Below are 20,435 nucleotides of genomic sequence, written 5' to 3'. Positions count from 1 at the left end.
GAATCTACGGGAAGCATTATGTATTTTCGCCTTTAATTTTGTTTGGAGGAATAAACCCTAAAAAGAAAAATAATTTCTTTGGTCTTTTAGGATAGTTATTACTACGTATTGTACAGAAAAAGCTCCATATATATTTTCATTTTATTTGTTACCCAATTTTTAATGACTTTATTTCAATGTACCAGAAGCTTCTCTTTGGGTGGATCAAGCTACGAGGATTCATCACTGTGAGAAAATAGTTCAGTGCCGCAAAAGAGAATGTGCCTTGTAGGTCTGTTGAGTTGACTCAGCACAAATCAGTAGCTAAAATTCAGGTAAAGGTAATAAATATCTCACAAGAAGACCAAGACTCTGATTCTTCGTTTCTTAGGCCGTTTCTGAAGAAGTCATTTAATTTCTCAAGTTGCATCAAATGTTGCTCTGATGTTTTAATTTCTTTGATTCACTCTCTCTAAATACCAATAGCATTTACTGTATGAAATTCCATTAGCACGTTGACATTCTGCTCTTTTCTAAAATGGATCATAGCATATAGAAAGGGCATTCAAACTGCCACCACTACCACCATCACTGTCACCAACATCAACAACTTGATTCTGGCTTGGGTTGAAGTAAATTCATCTTTGTGGGATTTCACAGAGCGAAGGTGGAGTGAAGAGGTATCTCCCAGTCATGCTGTGCTTTATTAAACACATGGATCCACAGAGGACTAAAGTTGCACTGCAGAAATGGGTCAGGTCAAGCAAATCAATATTTAATTAGCAAAAGAAGTTCACCATTGAAATGGATGGGAATCTCATAGAAAATTGTTCCTGGAGAATTTTCCTTTATTTATTTATTTAGGTATTTATTTACCGTAGGTAAAACATTATTCTCTGTTTAGAAGTCTTTACGTGCTGATCAAATGTCAGTCCTTGAGGGTTTAGGGTCTTATCCATAAAGCGATTAAGAAAAGTATATGATGAGATTTCTGGAGAAAGCATAGGCTATTCACTTAGTGAGAAAATGAAAGGACTAAATGTTGATATATAAACTTTTTATCATGTGGAACTCAACCAATTCACAGTCACAGGTTTCACACCTAGATCCCCAGGATTCATGCACTTATCTGTCTAAGAAGTGTACGGTGAGTGGCTGCCACGTGTTGGCACTGGGATAACTGTTGGAGATAAAAGGTGAATGAAAATCTCTGTTTTTCGGAAGTTTATAGCCTTATGAGAAGACAAGACTTCACAGAAATAACTATGGAAATTAAAAGAGGCATGAAAATTGCTGTGACATTCTGATGGACTAACTCCAGCCTGGCGAGAGTTAGGAAAAGCTTCACCAAAGAGGTGACACTGATTGGAGCTGAGTCCTGAAGAAAGAGTAGGAGTTGAAGATGGAGAAGAAAGGAAGGCGTCAGAGGCAAAGTGAACAGCACGTTCAAAGACACAAAGCAGAGCTTCTCAGAGTCCTTCCGAAGCACGGGGGCGGGGGAGGCTACTCTCTCAAAATGCAGATTCCTGGGCTCACGCAGCTATATTTGGAATCAGAATCTCTGTGGGCGGGGCCTGATAATTTACATTTTGGCAAGCGTTCAAATGTATTCTTATGTATGCCACAGTGTGAGAACCACTGGTGTGGGGGAGAGACAAGAACTTCTAGATTCCCTAATACTATTAATAATGAAGGTATCATAGGTATTACATGCCACAGTGTGAGAACCACTGGTGTGGGGAGAGACAAGAACTTCTAGATTTCCTAATATTATTAATAATGAAGGTATCATAGGTAGTACATATTACATGCCACAGTGTGAGAACCACTGGTGTGGGGAGAGACAAGAACTTCTAGATTTCCTAATATTATTAATAATGAAGGTGTCATAGGTACATATTACATGCCACAGTGTGAGAACCACTGGTGTGGGGGGAGACAAGAACTTCTAGATTTCCTAATATTATTAATAATGAAGGTGTCATAGGTAGTACATATTACATGCCACAGTGTGAGAACCACTGGTGTGGGGAGAGACAAGAACTTCTAGATTTCCTAATATTATTAATAATGAAGGTGTCATAGGTACATATTACAATTATTATCATAGTCTGGCAGTTTGATGTCAGATAAAGTCAATTTCCTAGGCAACTGTTGTCCTTGCTTTACTCTGTGCTTTTTAAATTTTCATATCTGGAGGACCATCACTGGTTGAGTTGTGTCCCCCAAAAGATATGTGCAAGTCCTATAACCCGCAGTACTTGCAGAGGTGACTTATTTAGAAAAAGGATCTCGGCAGATGAAATCAAGTTAAGATGAGGTCCTAAGAGTGGGTCCTAATCCAATATGATGTCCTTATGAGAAAGGAGAGATGCAGAGAGAAGCGCACACAGGGGAATTCTGTGTGATGCCAGAGGCAAAGTGGGGAGTTTCGCTGCCACGAGTCAAGGCGCGCCTGGAGCTCCCAGTAGACAGAAGAAGCAAAAAAGGATCCGCCTTCAGAGAAGTCAGAGGGAGCACGGCCCTGCCAACAACTTGATTTCAGACTTCTAGCCTCCAGAACTGTGAGAGAATAAATTTCTGTTACTTAAAAAAAAAAAAAGAATTTCTAGATTTTCCCTGAAAAAAGTCAGTCTTACAATGGAATGTAGAGATTCAGCAGGCCCTTCGGGGAATACGGTAGACTGAGTGGTTGCCATATTGGTAGAATTTTTAGGGGTCAGGTGATCCGGGCTGTGTCAGGACATCTCCTCCAAAGCACTGCATCTTACCCTGTCTTTCACGAAGAAGGGATCACAATGCCTGTGTGGCCTCTTTGGACTGTAGAAGCAGCGGGTTCCACGGCTGGAAATACTGCTCCAGCTCCCATGCTAAGTGGACCAAAAGGCTACTTACGAGCTCTGAATGGGACCGAGTAGGAAAGGTCCCTGCAGCAGGTGTGGGATGTATCAGCAGCGGGGCAGAAGGTGTGTGGAGCACGTGGAAGGCCCCAGTGGGAGAATCACTAAGCAGGCCCCCAGCCTCCGCTGTGCTCAAGCCATTTCAGAGCAGCATGGAATTACACACTTTTGAAAAGCATCTCCTGCTGTGTTACTGGGCTTTGGAGCACCCCGTGGCCATGCAGCTGGATCTGTCCATCATGCGCAGGGCAGACCTAGTAAATCATAAAGTCAGGCTGGCCCAGCAACAATCCAACGTGAGATGAAATGGAGAGTCCAGGATTGAGGTCCAGCAGCTCTAGTGGGCAAAGCAGATGGCGTGAACAGCAGTGCACACCCCAGTGCGCCATGTCTGTTGTTCCTTCCCCCAGTGGCTTAGCCCCATAGCCATACAGAGCTTCCCACTGGAGGGAGAAAAAACCCATGCTTGCTTGTAGAGGGTGAGCTCGTTAGGTGGGTGCAAACTGCGACAGACCACCACCATGTTGCAGGCTCCCTGCGAGGCGGCCTTGCTAGAGTGTGGTGAGAGAAAATTCTTCCAGTGGGCAGTGCACCTGGTCACCCACTTTAAAATGAAAGAGAAGTGGCCCAGCGTTAGAAATCAAGAGAATCCTGGGAAATAGTGAATGGCCTGGCCAACTGGGCAGGGGTTTAGAAGGAAAAAGATTGGAAGACCACGGCTGTGTGTGGATGGACACATGGAGGGGACCTGACGACCTTTGTGTCACACGTTAACACGAGACAGGGTAGCCTCAGAAGAGACAATAAACAACGGAGCAGACAGAACGCCCCAGCCTCATTGGTAACCACCCTAGTGCTGGCGTGAGGAGCCCCTGAATGCAGGGGCCGTGTTGACTATGCAAGGGCCCAACAGCACAGACCTACACCCACCAAGACCCGTCTGGCTGTGGCTGCCATAGAAAGTCTCAACTGCCAGCTCGGAGAAGAAGTATGAGAGCTTCTGTCTTCTCCAGAGCCCTGCCCTGGATCACTTCCGTCCTATCCCAAAGGGGCTTCGGATTCACCCTCAGAATAGCTTCTTGAAAAATCCAAGAGATTGTTCACTTTGGAAACACTACCATCATACTTAGAATTCTTAAAACTTTTCACCTGCTGAGCTGCTAAACTGGACAGATCCAGTTTTCTTATTTTTAGTTTTTCTTTTCCTTTGTGGATTATTACAGGATATTGAATACAGTTCCCTGTGCTATACAATAGGACCGTGTTGTTTATCCATTCTATATACAATAGTTTGCATCTGCTAATCCCAAACTCCCAATCCATCCCTCCCCCACCTACCCCTCCCCCTTGGCAACCACAAGTCTGTTCTCTATGTCTGTGAGTCTGTTTCTGTAAGATCTGGTTTTAGTCCTAGTAGAAATAAGATTTGACATAAAATTCTTCACGTTGTCTTTAGACAGTTAATAAACTGACATTTATTGAAGAAGTCAGTTTTAATAGCACTAAAACAGCATCACAGAACTCTCATGTTGGGAGAGGTGGAGGCCTCATGCAAAGGCCATGGGTGAGAAGTTGATTTTCTTTAAAACTCCACTTCCCCCATCTTTTAAATCAAATGTGTCTCAATTTCTGTAGGAAAACTCAAAAGCATTAATATTACCTTTCATCAGTTCACAGTATCTCATAATAACGGGTGAAAATCTCATAGAATGTACTTTAAAACACCAATTGTGTTTGAGAGAAAAAAACCAAAGTGATCTTTCACAGAAGCCACCGGTCATATAAAAGACCAATTCCATAGCTCGGAAAACATAAGAACATTCATTTGTAATGTTTGTAATCCGTCAAGATGTGAATACACAAAAGTCTAGCTTTTGAGAAATCCATTCTTGGCAGGAGAGCAATTTCCACCGGCAGAAGTAATCCTTGAATCAGTTAATGAATTATCTGGAATTTCAACATCCAGATAAAGCCTGCTTGTTTGGGATAAACCTGCTTTGTGGCTCCAAATTTGTAAAACTTTGCCCCGCCCTGTATTTTGAACTTTATCAAAGTGACTGGCAAAAAAAAAAAAAAAGTCTCTATAGGATTTTGCCCTAGAGGGACAGCATCATACAATGATCTCTGGAGGTGTGGTGTCACTACAGCACAGGACAAAAGCTTCTCTGGTTTTCAGTGATAGAAATGATCACGGTGTATACTGTAAGCTGACGGCAGAAGAGGCGTCTACATTCCTTCACCGCAGGCAACTAGGCAGAAGAGCCAACTCTCTGAATGCCTGATGAATAATCCAATGGCACATGGAACTTGAAAGAGAACAGGAATTGCCTCAGGCATCTTTCCAAAGACTGTGCCTTTGGGAGGCCTCTGCTTTTAGAGATTTTTGGTAGCAAAATAATCAGTGTTCCTTGTATTGAATTAATAGCTTAAAATTGAATTAAGTCATATTAGGAACTTACACCTTTGTTTTAGGGAAGACTTAGCTTTGCACTTGCTGGGGTTCTGACACCCTTCTGAAAATCTTGTACACCTGCCTCGCCAGTTCTACTTCTCAGCAAGCGCTTGGCTCTCTCACTGCGCTGTGTGCTGTGCCCTGAATTCTCTCCAGTCCTAATGCCCCAAGTCTCTGCTCTGTTGGAAATCCTCCCCTGCCACCCCTGCCTCCTGGTATCCTATCCATTCTTGAAGATCCAGTTCAAATCTCTCTTCCTTGAAGAAACCTTCTCTGATCTGTACAACAGGGATCAGTCTCTCCGTGGTAAGATAACTTACAGAATTCATCACATTCAGTTGTGTTAATGAAACTGAGCAGGACCCTGTGGGGCTCCTGGGCGTGGAAGCCTTTCAAACAGTTGCTAATCAGGGAAGGGAGGGGATGCAGAGAGGAGAGAGGAGCAGTAAAGAAACAACAGTGCCACCTTGAGGCAGGGTCCCAGCCCCCCCCATAAGGGAAACACATAACAATATCTTTAAGCTCTTCTGCAGAACTAAAACCCCTGAACCAATGCAAGATGCTAACTACTTGATGAAGCATTCTTCAGAGATCAGGAGACCACCCGGGGCCAGATTAAAGGAATGCTCGGGGGTGGGGGTGGTGGTGGGGGGTGGGGTGGTGGGGTGGTGGGGGTGGTGGTGGGGGGTGGGGTGGTGGTGGTGGTGGTGGGGGGTGGGGGGGTGGGGGGTGGGGGGGTAGGGGTGGGGGGTAGGGGTGGGGTGGGGTTGTGGGGGGTGGGGTTGTGGGGGGTGGGGGGGTGGGGGGGTGGGGGGTGGGGGGGTGGGGGCCTGCCCTGCACACACCCTGCACCTTGTCAGCAACCCCGCCCTTGAACCATGGCTATAAAACTCACCAAATCCTCTCAGGTTGGGACACATAGTTTCTGGAGGGCACAAGTCCACTGTGTCTCCCTTTGCCTGGCAAAGCAATAAAGCTATTCTTTTCTACTTCACCCAGAACTCTGTCTCTGAGATTCGATTCAGCACCGGCGCACGAGGCCGAGATTTTGGCATAGGGTTTCGGCTAATACAAAACCTATTTAGCACAAGTGTATCTCCTTCTCCGAAACACAAGCTGAGACGGGGACTTGCCTCCCTTTTCCTCCCCTCCCCTGCTTTGCACACAGCCTGTGCAGGCGTCTACTTCCTGGATGTTAACACTTAACACAGACTCCTGCCACTGAGGTCTGAACTGTCTGCCTCCCACCCACCCCACCCTTCAGCAAGATTGTAAGCTTCAGGAAGGGTGGTTGTTCTGGAAGTATCTTGGGAGTCATTGTACCCAGCGTTCAAATCACGTGAAGAGCGCGTGACCCACAGAAGGCGTTTAGTATATATTTGTCTCTGCTTTATCCCTCCGCACTTGCTTTCATAGTGTGATAAAATTCATAATTATTTTTTCATTTGGGTCAAACTGCATTAATTAATAAGCCTTCCCAATCTGTCAAGTGCTTTTGGAAATGAAATAATATTATCGTCGTCTAAGCCCAGTTCGCTTCCTCTAAAGCAGAGGCCAGGCACCATTATTAATGACTTGAATGCTTTGGAAGATTACCAGATTGTTTATACAGTCGAGAGTGAACCTCTGCAGGCACTTGGCCTCTCTTAAATCAGCAAAAGCCACAATGTTGGATCCAAAGGAAGGTACACAAATGAACACAGGATACATTTCCAGTGTTGTAACTTTTCCTTTAACAAAAGGATCTCTGGAAGCAACCTGTAACCCTATGTGTATTCCTGTGACTTCTCAGCAGGTAACACTAAGGAATTGTAGCAAACTGGAAACGATCATGTGCTACACTAAGTACATTAGAAATACGTACGATTTATACCTGTGGTTTTCTAATTTTGTAATGTGTAATACAACTGTGAGGATTTGGTACAAGAATTGGCAAAATGTTTTCGTCTAAACACTGTTACATTAACTAACTGGCTGTTCTGCAGGGGAAAATGTAACTTAGGAAAACTTCAGCTGAATGGCGTGAATGTGCAGAGTTCCAACTCCTTGACCGCAGTGAAACCCTATTACCCAAGTTTAGAAACTGTTTACATAAAATAGCACTGAATCTTAGAACTTCTCAGATATGCAAACCCAAGATTAAATAACAACACGAATGTCGCAAACCAGGGAAAAGGCTGTTACCCTTCTCTAAAATAGGTCTTTTCATGGAAATAAAATAGGTGATATATATTTTTTTCTGAGTTAAAATTTGGTTCATTTTCATTTAGGGTTGCTATTTGTTCACCATTCTCCCAGCTGCATAACATCTTTGGAATGTTCTTAGAAACCAAAGATCCAGACTCCTTCACTCTAGTGAAAAGAAAATACAAATGCAGAGTGGAGATTTTATGCCCAAGCCCGTATTTTGAATTCTGCAGGGGGCGTCCCACAGACGCTACTTCCAGTTCTTTCATAATCACTTCTGACATTTTCCAAGAGAAGAACAATGAAGTTGAAATGCGGTGAAAGCTGATTGTGTGTGAATTTATTTGGTTTTACTTACTTGGAATTAGGGCCATTTGGGGAAAATTTACTCTGCGCTATCACTGAGGATGAGAAAACACCCTCCTCACCGGCCTGCACAGGCTTTTCTACTTTCATATCTATGTCTGGGTCCGTTTTTGCAAACCTTCCCCCTTTTCAACTTTGGAGCCATGATAACTATTTTGGCTCTGATCTTTAAATAATTTTGTGTCTATTAAAAATGCTCAAATACATCATAACTTGATAAATGTCTTCCTTATGATAGTTGTAGAATAGCAGTTAGGTGTGGGTTCCGGAGTCCAACTTCATAGATCTAAAACCTGAGCCCATTGTTTCCCGGTAGTTGCTGAGCCTTTCCAAGCTTCCGGGCACCATCTCTAAGATGGAGACGACGGCTGAACCTCTGTCTCAGGGCTGTAATGAGAATAAATGAGATAACGTTTGTATATAGCTTAGTAGCGTCTGCTAGACAGTGAGTGCTCAAAAAATGGTAGCTATTGTTTATATGTGGGTTACCATTACTGTGCGATCTTCTCATTTTTCAAATTCTATTGGGAATATCATCTTATTTGGCCCTTCATTAGAATCATAACTGGGTCATCCTAAGTTATCTCTGCCAGAGAGGTGCTTCAGGCCTCACCTTACCGAGCACTGATACTAATTCATTTCTTTTTAATTTATCAAGGGACTTCCATCAGCTACTAATTTAGCAGAGCCCAGAGTCTCCCTGTGTGTCCTTGAGCTGAGATGCAGAAGATCAAGTATGTAAGTGAGGAACAGATATGAACTGCTTAGCCTGCCAGCTGTTCACCTTCTTGTTTTTCAAAGCGGCTCTTAGCAGCAAGCAGGACACAAGAGGAAGGTTGTTTTAAGTTGGAACTTGATTTAATGTGTTCTGGACACAAAATTTTCACTTTCAGCCCCGTCAAGCCTGAAATACATGAACTACAACCTGCAGTGTATTCAGTGCACTGTAAGTGGCCTAGACGTCAAAGGGAATCAGGCGTTAGGGGAAATCTGATCCTGTTGAGAAGTGGCTCCTTCAGGCTGGCTTAAGACGGATGTGCTTGGGCTTCCCTGGTGGCGCAGTGGTTAAGAATCCGCCTGCCAATGCATGGGAAACGGGTTCGAGCCCTGGTCCGGGAAGATCCCACATGCCGCGGAGCAACTAAGCCCGTGCGCCACAACTACTGAGCCTGCGCTCTACAGCCTGCGCGCCACAACTGTTGAGCCCGTGCGCCACAACTACTGAAGCCCGAGCACCTAGATCCCATGCCCCGCAACAAGAGAAACCACCGCGATGAGAAGCCCGTGCGCAGCAACGAAGATCCAATGCAGCAAAAAATAAATATAAGTAAAATAAATTAAAAAAAAAAAAAAGATGGGTGTGCTTGACTTGGTTCCTGACTTGGGAAGCAGGGACAGGGAAGTTAACAGTGGCCCCTCTGGAGCAGGGACAGAAAAGCCTTTCCAGATTCCTTTCTCTTAACGTCTGACTTTAGGCAGACTGAAGTGGCCGTAGCTGAGGCCACAGGTCCATTGGCTCCACGCACAGAAGGGACAATTGCGGTGTGGGAACACGACACTCAGCTCTGTCAGTGCTCAGACCTGCAGGGTCCAGGGCCTGTTTGCTGAGAGTGGAAAGAAAAAGGCTACTTCCAGTTTATATGGGGTGGAAATTGTTGCTCTGCCTTGTTTTGCTCTGTTGCAACTTGTTGACTTTTATTCTAGTTAAGACTCATCAAGGGGTAAAAATCTATAGAATCTGAAAGGATATTTATAACAGAAAGTAATCTAAGGATTATTTTTCTTTTTCTCCACTCTGTCTTTATTCAGAAAAAAATTTACATGCAGTGTGCTTAAGTTGAAACAGATTTTTACAGTTCAAATCATAATTCTGATACTAAATAGTTGTTTTACTTTGGTCCCTTAATATTTCTAGATGTCTGCTTCCTCAGATAAAAAAATGAGGGGCTTGGAATAGATGAGCTATAAAGACCCTGTCAGATTTAAAAACTTTATGGTTCTTCCAGAGGCTTAATTTATAAAAAAATATACACTCCCGTATCCCAGTCAATCCCAGACAATGGGCTGTTTTTCACAAATGTTACTGATGTAGTATCTATTTTCAGTTTCCTTTGAAATGGAGAACAATGTGACACATTTAAAAGCTGGCTCATGAGAATATTACCCTGCGTTTATCAATCCTTCTAGTTAATTCTCTTGATAAGGACCATATGATAGAAACCTTCCTTTGCTGCAAAACTAACAGCAGTCTAGACTATATTTGATAATACGGTACATGCACGCTGTAATAGCTCTGAAAAATGATTTCATATTTGTTGCCAATTGAGTTTGCTTGAGTTGAGAAAAAGAAGAAAATTCACTTTTATGTTCGTCTGTCCTGAATGACTGAACAGTTAAAAAGACATGGTTTCTCCAGATCGTTAGAAAGTATAGCTGTTAATTTCAACGTGGATTGCTCTTGTGCTGATGATCCAGAAATGATTGCTATTAAGATAATAAGAAATTTCTTTTTCAGTTTTAAGAAAATATTCTTCTGTTCACATACATGCTTTCTTAGGATGAATTAAAGGATGTTTACTAAGAAGGACAAGAGAGTAACTGAATAATGGAAAGCAGCATTATTTTAATAAATAACTCAGTTCACGGATGTAGTTTCCTACATTTCATCTATCTAACAGCAATCTGGCTCATGTCTAACCATTGGTGATAGCTAAAGGAGATAGTAAAGATCTGTTTCCTTAGAGAGGAACAAGGCTGGGAGATATTGGGTAAGCGAGGTCAATGGCTCCTCGTCTTTATATTCACTTTTAGTAACAAAGCTCCTATTCCGGATTAGGGGCAAACACCAGAGTACATATTTTTAATGATGTGTTAACTTCTAAATGCATAAGTAAAAAAATACAACAAAGGGCTTCCCTGGTGGCGCAGTGGTTGAGAGTCTGCCTGCCGATGCAGGGGACGCGGGTTCGTGCCCCAGTCCAGGAAGATTCCACGTGCCGCGGAGCGGCTGGGCCCGTGAGCCGTGGCCGCTGAGCCTGCGCGTCCGGAGCCTGTGCTCCGCAACGGGAGGGGTCACAGCAGTGAGAGGCCCGCGTACCGCAAAAAAAAAAAAAAAACCAAAAAACCACAAAGTGATGGTACATTAGCCAGTAGACATTCTGCACACAGAGATACTTAAGGGATGCTTTTTAAAAGCAAAAAACCAACCCATCTATACTGATAGTACTTCTCTTAATACTTTTCAATCTCTGATATCCTTTCTGGAAACATGGCACACATGCGCGCATGCACACGCGCGCACACACACACACCTCTTGAGTTGTTGATGGCGGGGAAGGAGGACACACCCTTCAGTGGCAGCAGTGGCAGTGCTGGGTGGGGCTGGGAACCCGAGTCACGGCAGGAGCACCGCAGGAGCACCGTGTGTACTGTTCCCTTATCTCCAAAGGCAGCTGCAGAACAAGGTACCCAGGAGAGGGGGAGGGCAACACGGGGTGTGAACTGGGGAGCATCCTCAACCGCTGCTCAAGGATGATGCCTCTGTCTCCAGCTCACTTTTAACAGCAGTGATACAGAGAGAGTGTGGAAAGTGAGTGACGGGAGAAGAGGACAGTGAGACGGAGGGTGAGGGAGAGAAACTGAGGGAGGGGAGAACGTCTGTCCATGAAGCACGGACGTGGCCTCAGAGAAGGGCGACCAGGCATCCGGGGTTGCCTGTTGTCCTCATATAATTAGAAATAGTGTTCCTTCACTCTAAAAGTGTCAAATATGGATGACAAATTGTTACCCCAGATACATGCCCCAAATGCCGGTAACATAACTGATGACAGGTCACCAGTCCTGGGGCTCTAAAGGGTCAACCGACACAGCCAGGGAAGGAAAATTGCTGAGGGTTCGCTGATAACTCGGACAAAAAGGGAGAAAGTGTCACTGCATTCTTCCTGTGTATTTCTATGATTTGATTGGTAGGCTGCCGGCAGCTTAGCAGCGTGGCTGTGTGGAGGTGTTTTTGTATCAAATATTACAATCTTAAGGTTCAATAAGACTTTCCCCTCGTCAAATCTCTCCCACTGTCTCTGTCTGCCTTTTGCTGCTAAGACAGACCCAGTGGTGCTCATACCCTTGTGTTATCCCTTCCCCTCGAACGTAGGCTGGGATTTTGGGACTTGCTTCTAGCAGATAGAATGGGGCACGGGGGATGGGATGCCTCTTCCAGGTTAAGTTATAAAAAGACTGGATTCATCCTGATTCTCTCCCTCCCTCTCTCTCAAACTGGCAGCCGTGTCCTGAGCTGCTCTGGGGAGAGACCCACGTGGAAAGGAACTGATGTCTCCGGCCACCGGCTTCCAGGGACGGAGGCTGCCCATGGCCACGTGAGTGAGCGTGGAAGCAGACCCTGCCCCAGCAGAGCCCCAGGATGACAGCAGCCCCAGGTGACACCTTGACTACAGACTCGTGAGGGACAGAGGCTGGCATGGAAGCCAAGCCCAGAGTCCTGACCCACAGAAACCGTGAGATGATGTTTTTTAAACTCGTATTTTGGAATAATTTATTATGCAGCAATCGATAACTTAGATGAACATCATTTTTGTCCCCTTTCAAGGTTCATGGATTAGCTTCCCACCGACCACACCCGATTAAAGCAAATCCTGTAACTGGGCTATCACTGAACAAGGTTAATCGAATGTCTGCTGCTTAGTAGGAGGGCAGGGAGTCAAGAGTTTCTGAGGGAAACGGCCCCAGTGAGAGGGTGTATATGCAGGGGAGGTGTCATCCTGGAGAATGTGCCCAGGGCAGACCTGGCCTTACTCCCGTCCAAGGTCTCTTACAGTTCGTATCGTCTATGGGAAGACTCCATCTAGTCTCCTCCCGTGCAGCCACTTCCCCTTCTTATGAGCTGCTCTTCAGCGATGGGGTCCTCATACAGGTTCTCCACCCGAGACCCCGACCCTTCTAGTCCATTTCATTTGGGGCGGAGGCCGAGGCCAGGCACGTGGAGCTCTCGCTCTTACTTTGTTTGGAGAGTGATGTTTCCACTTCCTGCTGCTGACTAGAGAAACTTTTGGTTGACTCATTCCACATTTTACTTTGTAGGTTTGAAAGCACAGCTGATGTCATGGATAAATGAGGCCCCCGTTTCTCTCTGATAAGGGTTCTTATCTGGTTTCATTCACTCTTGAGAAGCAACAAAACCTGGTGGTTCAGAGCTTGGCTCTGGATCTTGACTTCCTGGTTTCTGGTTTTGCTCTCATGTTTACCAGCTGTGTGACCTTGGGCAATCTGCTTCACCTCTCTGTGTACCCGTGTACTCAACCAAACGCTGGGTAATAATAACTGTTACTGAGCACTGATGACCATGTATCTCTTATTTATTTATTTTTTAAAAAGTTTATTTATTTTTGGCTGCATTGGGTCTTCATTCCTGCTTGTGGGCTTTCTCTAGTTGTGGCGAGCGGGGGCTACTCTTCGTTGCGGTGCGCGGGCTTCTCATTGCAGTATCTTCTCTTGCTGTGGTGCACGGGCTCTAGGCACGTGGGCTTCAGTAGTTGCAGAGCGTGGGCTCAATAGTTGTGGCTCGTGGGCTCTAGAGCGCAGGCTCAGTAGTTGTGGCGCACGGGCTTAGTTGCTCTGCGGCATATGGGATCTTCCTGGACCAGGGATGGAACCCGTGTCCCCTGCATTGGCAGGTGGATTCTTAACCACTGGGCCACCAGGGAAGTCCCATGTGTCTCTTATTTATAAACACTAGAAATGGTTAGCTATTTTTTTGTTCTGTTTTTTTTTTTAGGAAAGAACTAGAAACTGAGTTTGACTTTTTATTTATTTATTAGGCTGTGCCAGGTCTTAGTTGCAGCATGTGGGATCTAGTTCCCTGACCAGGGACTGAACCCGGGCCCCCTGCATTGGGAGCGCAGAGTCTTATCTACTGGACCACCAGGGAAGTCCCAAGAAATGGTTAGCTGTTTTACAATGCTGAAAATCAGGAATACATGAGAACAGTCTCGCAGCGCGAGCATGAGGAAGTTAGCCTGTGCTTACAGGACTGCCTGGCTTTCAGAGAATGCTCTGTGAACCTCAGCTATTATTATCACAATATCATTTGGCACAAATATAAAGCAATCATTTAAAAATCAAAAAACTTTCTTGAGCTCTGACTACTTTCTGCAACTTAAATTTTTGGAAGTTGCCGTGCATTGTGAAATAACCCATGGACATAGAGTGGATTCTTAGAGAGTGGTTCATGACTCAGGTTCCTCAAAAGAAATAAGCCCTCCCTCTGCAAAGCCTTTGGAAGTCATTTGTATTCAAAGAGTGGGGATAAGTCCTGAATTCTTTCAAGAAAAGAGAAATTGCCTATTTAATGGGTGAAAAGAGAACACTACAGAATCGTTTATGGAACTTTTGAGGAACTGAAATATGTGAAATAAATGAGGCATTGTGGAAAAGTCAGTTCTGTTAGTCAAAGGAGAGTGTGATTTAAGTTTCACTATTTTTTAAAAATTAATTTATTTATTTTTTATTTTTGGCTGTGTTGGGTCTTCATTGCTGTGCGTGGGTTTTCTCTAGTTGCGGCGAGCGGGGGCTACTCTTCGTTGTGGTGCACGAGCTTCTCACTGTCGTGGCCTCTCTTGTTGCAGAGCACGGGCTCTAGGAGCGCAGGCCTCAGTAGTTGTGGCACACGGGCTTACTTGCTCTGCAGCATGTGGGATCTTCCCGGGCCAGGGCTCGAACCCACGTCCCTTGCATTGGCAGGCAGATTCTTAACCACTGCACCACCAGGGAAGGCCCCTAAGTTTCACTATTTTTTATCGAGGAGATGAATCTGGACCCAGTGATGATGCACAGATATCCACAATAACCTCATGTCATACATGCTATTCATAGCAGTAGTTTTCAGTGGACTAAGGACATGTATGTATAGAATGCTTGGTTTATAAGGCCTGGAAATGGATTATCTGTTTTGGTAATATATATATAAAATATAATTATAATATATATTATGTATGTAATATATATATAATATATATGATATGATATAATATTTTATGATAATATGATAATATATTATATATATATATTTTGGCCGTGCTGCCTACCTTGCAGGATCTCAGTTCCCTGACCAGGGATTGGACCTGGGCCACGGCAGTGAAAGCCTGGAATCCTAACCAGTAGGCCACCAGGGAACTCCTGAGTATATTATATTTTAAAAAAATGACAGCAGATCCTAGACCCTTGAAACTCAAAGTGTGGTCCTTGGACTGTCAGCACTGGCATCCCCTGGGAGCTTGTCAGAAATGCAGAATATCAGACCCCAGATCAGACCTACTAAATCTGAATCTGCTTTTTAACAAGATCCCCAAAGATCTGTATGCCCATTAAAGTTTTAGAAGCATTTCCTGAGACATATATCAGGTTAAAAGTCCAGTTCCTACATTGGCCTGGCATAGTGGTAAAAGCATGGAAACTGAAGCTAGCATGCCTAGGTTTAAATCCTGCTTCCACCACCTACAGTCTGAGTCAGACAACTTTCTTAACCTCTCAGAGACTCAGTTTTCTCATCTGTAAAATGGGAATGATAACAGCACTATCCTATTGGATTGTTAACTGAATTGACAATTGTAGAATGCTTAGACTGGCATATAGTGCTATAGAAGCGTTGTTTAAATACATTTTTCTAAACCTATGTGACAATCAAAAAGTTCTAGAACTTCTTTACACAGTAAATTTATGGACTGATTACCAAGGCCTACCAATTTCTCCACATTCTCGCCATTACAGTGGTCCCTCAGTATCTGCAGGGGATTGGTTCCAGGACCCCTTGCAGACACCAAAATCTGAGGATGCTCAGGTCCCTTATGTAAATACCCAGTCAGCCCTCCGTACCCTCGAGTTCTGCATCTGTGAGTCAACGGAGGGTTGACTTCCTTCCTTACTCCCCCTTCTGGGCGTCCTCTGAGCCTCACACCTATTTCTACTCTGTGCTTAGTGCTCTGCAATGTAGCTGTCTGTTTATCGCTCTGCCCTCTACACTAACTAGCAGCCCTTGGGAACAAGGACGGTATCTTAGTCTTCTTGGTATCCGCCCCCCAGAGTTTGGCACACGCATCAACAAATGTTTTTAAAGTGAATGAATAGGTGTTTGGTCACTTTTTTGTCATCTTTCTCAAGGCCCATGTTTTTCTCATGCAGTTTTCTCTTCATATCATTTTAACACCATCAATTGATATTTGTGGGGAACCCATTATATGTAGCTGTATATATTTCTTGGTTTACTAAATACATTTTTGCATTATTTATATTTGAAAGTGGTGCCTGGTAGTCCTAATAATGCAAAACCCAGCAGGTTTCTTTAACGTGATTTCTATAAGATGATTAGAGCAGGGAAGAGTCTCTGCTCTCAGTTTGGCCCCTGTATCCTTCGCAAACAGCAGGATGTGACTTCATCCAGCCTTAGCCCCTTTGGACGCATAGTATAGCCTGTATCACGCACCTAGTTATTTAGGCCTAATGAAGGCATACAATCCTATCTTTGAACACTTAAAACACTAGCAAACCAAATACAGCAATATATAACAAGGATTAGACACCATGAGAACTTGGGATTTATTCCAGGAGTGCAAGGTTGGTTTAACACCAGAAAATCAATTAATGAAATACACCATATTAATAGAATAAAAGACAAAAACGACGTGATCACCTCAACAGACACAGAAAACTATTTGACAAAATCTGCTGCTCCTTACCAAGTTAGGGACAGAAGGGAAACTCCTTAAACTGATAAATGTGCCAAAAACCGTCAACAAGGATCATACTAAATGATGCAAGACTGAACGCTTTACCCTTAAGGCTGGGACTAAGGCAAGGATGTGCACTGCCACCACTTCTATTCAAGTGCACAGCGGAGGGTTGTGGAGATGGGGGAATGCAAGTGATGCTAATGGGCATAAGGTTTCTTTTCAGCTGCGCCGTGCGGCATGCGGGATCTTAGTTCCCCGACCAGGGATTGAACGAACCTGTGCTCCCTGCAGTGGAAGCGCAGAGTCGTAACCACTGGACCGCCAGGGAAGTCCCTAAGGTTTCTTTCTGAGATGATAAAAATGTTCTCAACTCAGATTATAGGGATGGCTGTACATCTCTGTAAATACAGTAAAAACCAGTGAACTGTACACTTTTAACAGGTAAACTTTACATTATGTATACTTGAATATAAGGGTTAAAAAGTCATTACGGGGACTTCCCTGGTGGCGCAGTGGTTGAGAGTCCGCCTGCCGATGCAGGGGACACGGGTTCGTGCCCCGGTCTGGGAAGATCCCACGTGCCGCGGAGCAGCTGGGCCCGTGAGCCATGGCCGCTGAGCCTGCGCGTCCGGAGCCTGTGCTTCGCAACGGGAGAGGCCACAACAGTGAGAGGCCCGCGTACCGCAAAAAAAAAAAAAAAGTCATTACAATACATATTGACAAATGACAAATGTTGTAACAGCAGCTACCCTTTTCCTAAGCACTGAAGGTGTCCTGGGCAGTGCAGGCAACTATTTCAATACATTATCTCCATAATCACATAAGAAGTAAATGTTGCTATTACACCTTACTGCGTTTTACAGGTAGGGAAGGTGAGGATTAGACAGTTTTAAGAGATCTGCCGAGCTGATCCCCCAGCTGGCAATTGGGGGAGCTGGAATTTGGTCCCAAATACTACCAGGCTACACTGTACAGTGAGATTAAAAGGGAAGAATCTTCCAAACTCTACTGTTATTGAACACAGGCTCTGGTCATTAAATATTTATGCCGTTACAACTCTGTGGACTTACACAGACCACTTCCCTTGGTATGAAGTGGGGGCCTGGACTCGCAAAAGGGGGCTCATGTGAGTCATAAACCGTTCCAGAAGTGGGCTCAGCTGAAACTCAAATTCACACATGGGGGATCACACACCCTTTCATTCACCCTACAGCAATGAGAACAAAATCCCACCCAAATTATCGGCAACACACGCATGCAGGGCAGTAGGATCTTTCTCTTCCTTCAGCTCCTGGGGAGACAGCACAGAGGTGGGTGGGCAGCATGGCCTTCTACCTCTTACAAGGCAGCCTAACCCATGGAGAGTGAGCATTCCAGAAGAAGGGATGGAGCGCTAGCAGGTGGAAGGGACCACGGAAGGAGGTTTTCCCTCATGTTACTAAAAAGACAGGACACTCGGTGAGCGCTAAAGCGCATGGTTATTCTGTCCTCTTCTTCCACAGAGGCCAAGGGGAACTCTTTGACCCTCGTGTACTCTCTCTGGCTTCCCTTTTGTGATTTGTGTTGGCTTTCAGGGCTCTTGGGCATTTCTTTTAATGTGTTTAAAAATATTGAATTAGAAAGTGAAAATACATAGGACAGGGTGAGAAACCTGAGTGTGCTGGGCTCATCACCACCTGCAATAACACATGGGAGCACGGCTGCTGAGGGAGCGAGGACTTACTACTGGCCCCCAAGGGCCCCGCATCAGTTGCTTTTGAAAGTTCCTATTAGTGTACTATAACTACAAAAGTAAGACAACTTGTTTTTATAAATTCGATCCTCAATTTCACTTACCTGTTGCTTTCAGAGCCGTCTCCCCATTGTCTCACTCTGGGAGAAACCCAAGTTAACTTCAGGCACTTGAAAATAGCTATTTATGAGACATCTAAAAGAGAAAACAGAATAAGCTCAGGACAACTTTTAAATAAACCTCATAAAAAGCAGGTGCATGGAGGCTTGTATGTATCTTTTTTTAAAAATGAATTTATTTATTTATTCATTTTTGGCTGCGTTGAGTCTTCGTTGCAGTGTGCGTGGGCTTCTCATTGTGGTGGCATCTCTTGTTGTGGAGCACGGGCTCTAGGTGCGTGGGCTTCAGTAGTTGTGGCACGCGGGCTCAGTAGCTGTGGCTCGCAGGCTCTAGAGCGCAGGCTCTGTAGTTGTGGCGCACGGGTTTAGTTACTCCGTGGAATGTGGGATCTTCCTGGACCAGGGCTTGAACCTGTGTCCCCTGCATTGGCAGGCGGATCCTTAACCACTGTGCCACAAGGGAAGTCCGTTGTACATATCTTTCATAAGAGGTAAGGAGTCACAGAAACAATGACATAAAAATTGTGATAAATAAATAAATCAGCCCAGGTACTGAGGACCTGCTCTGTGCCAGCCAGTTAGCTGATGCAGAACAGATTCACGGGGAAGCCAAACAAGCGCAGGTCAGGGTCCCTTACTTTCATGGGGTCACTTGTAAGACCCTTGAAGGCGCTCTGGCGATTTTATATTCTTAATTTTATATTCTTATTATTTTTTATTGTGAATGTAAAATTTTTATTCTTTTTTTTTTTGGCTACAAACGAGTGTTTATTTAAAAATAATGTTCAGGAATTTATACTCACAGGACATGTTATAGTTAACATCCAAAGACAATCAAAAAATATTTCTGGACGATTTATTATATGCTTAGTACTAAAAAGCTCCTAAATCTGTACAGTGTTGGCATTACAAGATTAGAGAGTTGTTTTTGGCTAATGATTATTATAGAAAAACAATGAGGAAAATTTCAACCGTTACAATCAATCAGGTATAATTTCGTATTTCACGAAGGACAGTGGTCGTATTTAGCAATAGCCTCGCTTATAAAGTGTACTCACTTCCAGGTCGTATTTTGATGCTGTTTCTTTTCCCTTCTCTTCTCACAAATAACCAGCAAGATACAAACTGCTTCCAGTTGACAATCCAAAGGAGGAATCACGGCTAACCATCGAGTTGCTAACATTTGTGAAAGGCAAATTGCAAACTTCACCAAAAGGAGTAAAGCTGTCCCCTCTGACCACCTTATTCCATGAAAGAAGTGTACTCTGACTTCTAAGATGGTATTTTAAAATTCAGTAGAAAGATTTAGGAAAGTCATTTTTTTTTTTTTTTTGCGGTACACGGGCCTCTCACTGTTGTGGCCTCTCCCATTGTGGAGCACAGGCTCTGGACACGCAGGCTCAGCGGCCATGGCCCACGGGCCCAGCCGCTCTGCGGCATGTGGGATCTTCCCGGACCAGGGCACGAACCCGCGTCCCCTGCATTGGCAGGCGGACTCTCAACCGCTGAGCCACCAGGGAAGCCCTAGGAGAGTCATTTTATTGATGTATAACATAAGGAAGAGTGGACAACTGTGAATTATTCTTCCAGAAGAGCAGGCCCCGCCCTCAGACTGTTTAAGTCTCAGTCCCACCACACCCGTGTCAGCCTCTGCTTGCCCTTGCTTCTGTAGAGGGTCTCCTCCCTCTTCCTCTCTCTCATCCCTCCTGTGGAAGCAGAGTTTGCTTACCAAACACCTCCCTGAGTTCTGAGTGATTTTTGGCATCCAGTTTGCATTTTGATAAAGACAGAAATGATACAATAGTCATTTCCTCAGGTTGGAATAATGTACTCAAATTCTCAATATTAAATTTAAAAGGCATAAATGTAAGAAAAAAAATCTAGCATCTGAGTATTAAAATAAAAGGTATTCGGTAGGGGAAACTTAGCTAGAGTATCATCTGTGAAGAAAAGAAGGAATGT

At 44.4% G+C, this 20,435-nt stretch overlaps 1 protein-coding gene across 3 annotated transcripts in view; it reads left to right on the top strand.

Annotated features, from left to right (window-relative positions):
- Positions 1-20,435, top strand: part of CA8 (carbonic anhydrase 8) — a 212,367-nt gene that overhangs the window by 89,452 nt on the left and 102,480 nt on the right. The window contains exon 5 of one of the 3 annotated variants that reach the window (XR_009536535.1): positions 8,543-9,224. The exons of the other annotated variants lie outside the window; for them this stretch is intronic. The gene's annotated coding sequence lies outside the window, so the exon portion shown is untranslated. Of the gene's footprint in view, positions 1-8,542; positions 9,225-20,435 lie in introns of those variants that run through there. 3 annotated transcript variants of the gene reach the window in all.

The sequence above is a fragment of the Lagenorhynchus albirostris genome, chromosome 17 (assembly GCF_949774975.1).
Source record: "Lagenorhynchus albirostris chromosome 17, mLagAlb1.1, whole genome shotgun sequence".
Lineage (NCBI taxonomy): Eukaryota > Metazoa > Chordata > Mammalia > Artiodactyla > Delphinidae > Lagenorhynchus > Lagenorhynchus albirostris.
Note: the sequence above shows the minus strand (reverse complement) of the source record. Positions and strands in the feature narration are given on the sequence as shown.